The sequence below is a fragment of the Myodes glareolus genome, chromosome 19 (assembly GCF_982192425.1).
Source record: "Myodes glareolus chromosome 19, mMyoGla1.1, whole genome shotgun sequence".
Lineage (NCBI taxonomy): Eukaryota > Metazoa > Chordata > Mammalia > Rodentia > Cricetidae > Myodes > Myodes glareolus.
In genome coordinates, this window is record NC_142044.1 from 65,588,990 (window position 1) to 65,596,586 (window position 7,597).

Genomic DNA, 7,597 nt, shown 5'->3' on the forward strand with positions numbered 1-7,597 from the left:
AGTTTTGTGGGCCCCTCCCTGCCTCGCCTCTGATTGTATCTGTCTTTTCTCCTCCCAGCAGAACCTGGGCTTCTCAAGGGAAATGGAGCCTACTTTAGAAAGGGTGGGGATGGAGGGAGAGTGCCTCAAGGGTGTGTCCTGGAATGTGCTTGAGATGGGCATGGGGGACCCACATGTTCTGGAAAGGAATTAATTACTTTTCCTTGGGTCTTAGAAGAATTCAGGATGTTTCAAATCCTGTAAGTACCAGCCTGTGTGGAGAAATAGCATAAGCTGATGGTGGAGTTTCTGCAGCAGGGGACTGGGGAAATGGACCACAGTCCCAAATGCCCACTCAGCAGAAAAAGGCAATGTCTTCCCACCCAGGCTGTGGAAGTTGAGAGTAAGTACAAAAGCAGGTACCATCATCACACACACTGTGTGTGTGTTGTTGTGTTGTGGTGTTGTGTTGTGTTGTGGTGTTGTTGTGTTGTTGTGTTTGTGTGTGTGTGTGTGTGTGTGTGTTGAAAGTCTGTTGCAATAATTTAACTTCCTCTTTCTGCCCGTTGAGCTGGACCATTCACTTGAGCCTCCCCATATATACATACAAGTGGGTGCTTTGCCCATGCCCGTGCCTAGTGTGTGTCTGGAGAAGAGTTTACCTCCCATACATCTAGTCAAGAGTGGCCCATGCAGAAACCTATTAGAATACAGAGAATCTAGAGCTTAGTTCATGTTTGTTGTTTGGTTTTGTTTGTTTCTGTTTTTGAGACAGGAGTCTCAATGTGCAGTCCTGTCTGGCCTGAACCTGAATCTATAGGGCAGCCTAGCCAAGAAGTCTCAGGTGTCTGCCTGGAATTACAGATGTCCATCCCTAGCTAGTGGCTTGTTTTATAAATGACAGTAGTACTTACTGACAGAGCTGTGTTGGGGGTTGGACTCACTTTTTTTTTAAAATTTCTTTATTCTTATTTTATATACATTGGAGTTTTGCCATGGGTGTTGGGTCCCCTGGAACTAGAGTTACAGAGAGTTGTTAGCTGCCATGTGGGTGCTGGGAATTGAACCCAGGTCCTCTGGAAGAGCAGTCAGTGCTCTTAACCACTGGGCCATCTCTCCAGCCCCTGGGCTTATATTTTTAAATGATAAGAAAGCAAGGGAAAGGGAGACTAAGAAGTTCCTTTGCTTTTGTCCCTGATGAGCTCGTTTCAAAGGATCAGGTCTAGGTGTATTCTTCCCTGTCCCACTCTGCACGAAGCTCTGGAGGGCAGCTTAGAGTTGTTGCTATCACTGTAAACATTTTTTAACTGAGTACCTACTATGTGCTGTGCATTGTATTGCTAGTGATTAAATAAAATAATTTAAACTTGAGAAGAAAATCCATGTAAATGGAGGACTTGACTAATGAAGCCAGGCAGTGGTGGCCACACCTTTAATTCTAGGAGGCAGAGATGGACTGATCTTTGTGAGTTTGAGGCCAGCCTTGTCTACAGAGTGAGTTCCAGGACAGGTTCCAAAGCTACACAGAGAAACCCTGTCTTGGGGGGAGAAAAAAGTCATGTATCAAGTGAGCGTAAACAGATTAAAACTTGCTTCTTGTTACCGGCCCAGTGACCCTGTCATGAGACACACACTGCTTATGTCCACTGGGTTTTCACCTGCTGGGGTTTTAGTCTCCAGCCTTGCTCTTCATCCCAAGCTCTGCCCCCAGAGAGAGACCAGGGTGAGAGCTTTTAGGCTCTGCGATCTGATCCATAATAACAGTTCATGTGTAGACATCGATGCCCACATAGCCACGTTGTTTGAGGCTGCACAGTTAGTTAACTGATCCTTTGCATGGGCGTTCAAGCCTGTACTCCCAGAACTTGGGAAGCTGAGCATTAGGAGCAAAAGTACAAGGTCACGTTAAAGCTGCATAACAAATTTAAAGTTAACCTGGGCTACACAGCAAGACCCTTACTCAAAAGAAAAAAGAAAAAAAAGGGGCTGGAGAGATGGCTCAGAGGTTAAGAGCATTGCCTGCTCTTCCCAAGGTCCTGAGTTCAATTCCCAGCAACCACATGGTGGCTCACAACCATCTGTAAGGGGATCTGGTGCCCTCTTCTGGCCTGCGGGCATACACACAGAAAGAACATTGTATATTTAATAAATAAATATTTTAAAAAGAAAAAAGAAAAAAAAGAAAAGAAAATCTTAGGTGGGGCTGGAGAGATGACTCAGAGTTAAGGCTCCTCTTCCAGAGGTCTTGAGTTCAATTTCCAGCAACCACATGGCTGCTCGCAACCAGCTATAATGAGATTTGATGCCTTCTTCTGGCCTGCAGGTATACATGCAGACAGAACACTGTATACATAATAAATAAATGTTTGAAAAAAAATCAAATAATAAGTTAAAAAAAAAAACCCTTAGGTGAAGTCGTACAAGTCTACAATCCCAGTACTCAGGAGGTGTGGGTAGGAGGTCAGGAGTTGAAGGCCAGTCTGGGCTACAAGAGACCTTCTCTCAAAACAACAGCAGTAACAACAAAATAATAGCATCCAGACCCAGCTCTCTGGTCCAAATCTGGTTCCTCTGTTTTCTACCTCAGTTTCCTTGTCTGTGAAATGGGAAGGACAACCTGGTTTCTACCCTAGTGCTCTTAGAAAAACTAAATGAATTGCTGTGCTTAAGCCTGCGGATGGTACTTGGCCACATTTTAAGTACTACATAAGTGTTTGATTATGTTCTTCAGTGCCGAAGTCTGAACCCAGGCTTCACACATCCTGACATCCCGAGCAAGTGCCTGCTACTGAACTGCACCCCCAGTCTTAGCTGTTTGTTTTTACATTTTAGTTTTCGACTTTTCTAATACAGCTGCGTTTCTCATGCTTGGGGAATGAGAGTGAGAGTGGATGGCTGTAAGGGATGCGGAGCTTTCCAGCCTGTCCCAAGGGTTGGGGGATTCCCAGCAGTGTTTACTCTTGGTCCCAGCCCAGATGGAAGAATCAGGCTATCCAAGTGACCTTCTGCCTTGGGTGTATGTGTGCAGCTGAGTCTCAATATATTCCACTTGAATCCTTTCCTCTTCCTCAAGTGGGAAGGTCAGTTTGGGGTCAGACTTGATACCAACCACAGTGTTCCCTCTAGAACCCCTGCTCATTTTCACACAGCCAGACACATAATGCTTTTCTATGGTCCTGAGGAGAGAAGAGGAGCATCTCACAGAACCATGTGGACAAAGAGAGAGTATCGGTTCCAAGGCCTGGCTGACGGAGTTCCTGGATCAAAGGCATGCATCCCATTCCCCATTGCTCTTCTCATTACTCAACCCTGTGATTCTCCTTCGCCCCCCCCCATCTCTCTGTCTCCATTCTCTTCTGTTTTATTATTGTTTGGGCCAAGGTCTTGAACTCACAGAGCTCCACCTGTTTCTGCTTCCCAAGTGCTAGGATTCAAAGGTGTACACCATCTGCCTTTAATCCCAGCACTTCAGAGGCAGAGGCAGGTGGATCTCTGTGAATTCAAGGCCAGTCTGGTCTACAGAGCGAGTTCCAGGGCAGCCAAGGCTACACAAAGATACTCTGGGTTTTTTGTTTTGTTTTTTAAAGATTATGGTCAATGTTCTGCCAGCATGTATGCCTGCAGGTCAGAAGAGGGCACCAGATCTCACTATAGATCGTTGTGAGCCACCATGTAGTTGCTGGGAATTGAACTCAGGACCACTGGAAGAGCAGCCAGTGTTCTTAACCTCTGTGCTATCTCTCCAGCCCCACCTAAGGTTTTCTTTCTTATTTAGCTGTGGCCGGCCTGGAACTTAAAGAGATATGCTACCTCTGCCTCCCCAGTGCTGGGATTAAAGATGTGTACCACCACTCCAAACCTGCCTTGTTTTGGAGAGAAGGTCTCACTCTTTAGCCCTGGCTAGGCCTGAACTTGTGATCCTTCTGTCTCTGCCTTTAGACGGGTAGAATTGCTCATGTGTGTCACTAAGGCAGGCAATTTTTTAAAAAAATTATGAGTGTGATGATATAGGCCTGTGATTCCAGTACTTCAGAAGCAGAGGCAGGAGGATTGCCACAAATTCAAGGCCAACCTGGGCTGTATAAGGAAATCTTGTCTCAGACAAACAAAATACCCAGAACATCAAAATTTTATAAGCTCCTTGTAAAGGTCAAATGAGAATACAGACTTGTGTATTTAATATAAACATGTAAATGCTATATTAAAACACATTTATATTGCTAAAGCAACACACAACATAAAGCAGTATGTGTTGCTTTAAGCAATTGGTGTTATTTGATTTGATACATTCTGAGTAAGTCTTGCTAGCTGATCTCATCATTGTGTGAATATCATAGAGTGTACCTACAAAAATTAGATGGGCATAATGCCAATAGATGACAAACCTTAGGGGACTCCTGTCTTATCTGTGGTCTGTCCTTAAACAGAAAGTTATGAGTGAAGTGACCAAATGTCAAAAGGTCAACCTCAGCTATGGCCTGTAAATGTATTCTGGCAGTCTGCTACTCCATTGGATTACATTACTTCTTTTTTTTTTAAAAAATATTTATTTATTTATTATGTATATAGTATTCTATCTGTGTGTATGCCTGCAGGCCAGAAGAGGGCACCAGACCTCATTACAGATGGTTGTGAGCCACCATGTGGTTGCTGGGAATTGAACTCAGGACCTTTAGGAAGAGCAGGCAATGCTCTTAACCGCTGAGCCATCTCTCCAGTCCCGGATTACATTACTTCTTAACTTAACTTTTAAAGATGTGTTTAAGGGGCTCAGCAGTTAAGAGCAACTGGCTGCTCTTCTAGAGGACCTGGGTTCGATTCCCAGTACCTACATAGCAGATCACAACTGTCTGTAACACCAGTTCCTAGAGGATCCAACACCCTCACACAGACACACATGCAGGTAAAACACCAATGCATGTAAAAATACATTTTTTTAAAAAGTTGTATTTAATTTTTTTAGATTTTTTAATTTTATGTGTGTATAAGTATTTTGCCTTTATATATGCATGGATACCACATGTGTGCCCAAGTAGGTCAGAAGAGGTCATCAAAACCTCTGGAACTGGAGTTGCTGATCGTTGTGAACACTCATGTGTGTGCTAGGAACTGAATGAACCCAGGTCGACTGGAAGAGAAGGAGGTGGGAGGTGCTCCTTAACTGCTGAGCCGTCACTCCAGCCCCACTAATTATTATTATCTTCTTATTACATCATTTTACCCTTCCTTTATCTGTCAGTTTTTGGTTTTGTTTTTTTGTTTTGTTTTGAGACAGAATATATCAGGCCTTCTTCTGGGCCACCAACCAGCTCCCAAATCATAACATAGAGATTTATTATTCATTATGAATACCCTCCCCCCAAAAAAGGATAAAAGCCAGGCGAGTGGTGGTGCATGCCTTCAATCTCTGCACTTGGGAGGTAGAGATAGGTGGATCTCTGTGAGTTCGAGGCCAGCCTGGTCTACAAAGAGAGTGCCAGGACAAGCTCCAAAGCTACACAGAGAAACCCTGTCCCCAAGTCCAAAAACAAAAACAAAAACAAAAAAATTATGACTGCTTAGCCTTATCTTATGCTTGTCTCACTAGTTCTTATAACTTATTTTAACCTGTTTCTCTGCCTGTTTCTATGTTTTGACTTGGAGCTTTTTACCTTTCTTCCATTCTGTATGCTCTACTCTGTGTCTGGCTGGCCGCCTGCTTAGCCCCAGGCATCTCCCTTTTTCTCCCTCATTCTCTTCTCTCCCTTTTTTCTCCTCGTACTTATTCTTTCTGCCCACCTATCCCTCTCCTGCCTAGCTATTGGCCATTCAGCTTTTTATTAGACTAAGCAGGTGCCTTAGGAAAACAGGTAAAAACAGCAACACATCTTTACATCCTAAAACAAATGCAGCAATAAACAAATGTAATGCCTCTTTGCCTAGTTAAAGTAATATTCTATAACAACCAGATTTCTCTGTGTAGCCCTGGCTGTCCTGGAACTCACTCTGTAGATCAGTCTAGCCTCAAACCAAGAGATTCACCTGCCTCTGCCTCCTAAGTGCTGGGATTAAAGGCGTGTGCTATTCTTCCCCTCCAATAATTTTTTATTATTTTTCTTAGATAGTATTATTATATACCCTTGGCTTGCCTGGATATCACTATGTAGATCAACCTAGCCTCAAACTCAATAATCTGTTTGCCTCTGCCTTCCAAGCACTGGGATTAAATGTGTGTGCCACCACACCTGGCAGTTATTTATTTTAATTAATTGAGACAGGATATCATCATGTGTACCTGACTGTCTTGGATCTTGCTTTGTAAACCATGCTGGCATTGAACTTTGCCTCTGTGTCCTAAGTGCTGGATCCAGTGATTTTTAAAAGAAAAACTGGGTTATACTGGGCTGGATAGGCAGGGCTACACATATACATATAGAGAGACCCTGTCAAACAAACAAGCAAATAAAAGATTGATTAAAAATATTGTTTTGAGCTGGGTGTGGTGGCTCACAGTTTTAATTCCAGCACTTGGGAGGCAGAGGCAGGCGAATCTCTGAGAGTTCGAGGCCAGCCTGGTCTACAGAGTGAGTTCCAGGGCAGTCAGGACTCTTACACAGAGTAACCCTGTCTTGAAAAACTTAACAAAACAAACCCATATTGTTTTGTTGGAAATGGATGTATAACTTAGAGGTACCTAGGTTTAACTCATAGCACTACAGATAATTAAATATATAAATTCTGTAATTAAACTAAGTGTGATGCTCCAGGCCTACAATTCTAGCACTTAGGAGTTGGATACTGAAGCATTAGGGGTTTAAGCTCAGCCTTAGTTGTATAGCAAGTTCTAGGATGGTCTAGCTATATGAGACCTTGTCTTAAAACAACAAAGAAATCTGTGTATTTAAATTGGGTTCTATCTCCAATACATAATATATGTGTGTATGTATATAAATATGTATATGCATATGCTACAACACAAAATTTCTAAAATCTGAAATCTGCTGAAATCCGAAGCACTTCGAGTGTTCACCGTTATAGGATGTAACCCTAGGTATTTCATTAAATACATTTGCCTCAATCTGTATCCCTGGTCCCCTCCCCCTTTTATTTTGTGTATGTGTTCCTGAATGTGTGTTACATGCATGTAACATGTGTTCAGGAGCCCGAGGAGGTCAGAAGAGACATCAGATTCCCTGGAACTAGAGTTACAAATTGTTTTGAGCTGCCGTGTGGAACCGGCAGAGGAACCAGTTCCTCTGTGAGAACAACAAAGTGCTTCCCTTAACCACTGAGCATCTCTCCAGCTCTATTATTTCCCCCCATCCTACGTATATCTCTACGTAGCTCTGGCTAGCCTGGACTTGGCCTCAAACTCACAGAAATCCACCTACTTTCAGTGCTGGGATTGCAGGTACCCAGTTTGTACCCTTTTTACAGAGACCAGACAAATGAAGCTGGGACTAGACTCTAGCTCTTCTACCCAGTCTCAAGTTCAAAATTCTTTCCACTATCTTGTGCTGCCTCTTTTTATACTTAGGATTCAGATGGGAAAAAAAAAAAGTCCACAATTTAGGGCTGGTAAGATGGCTCAGAAGTTGAGGATTCCTGCTGCCAAGCCTGATGACCTGAGTTCCATCCC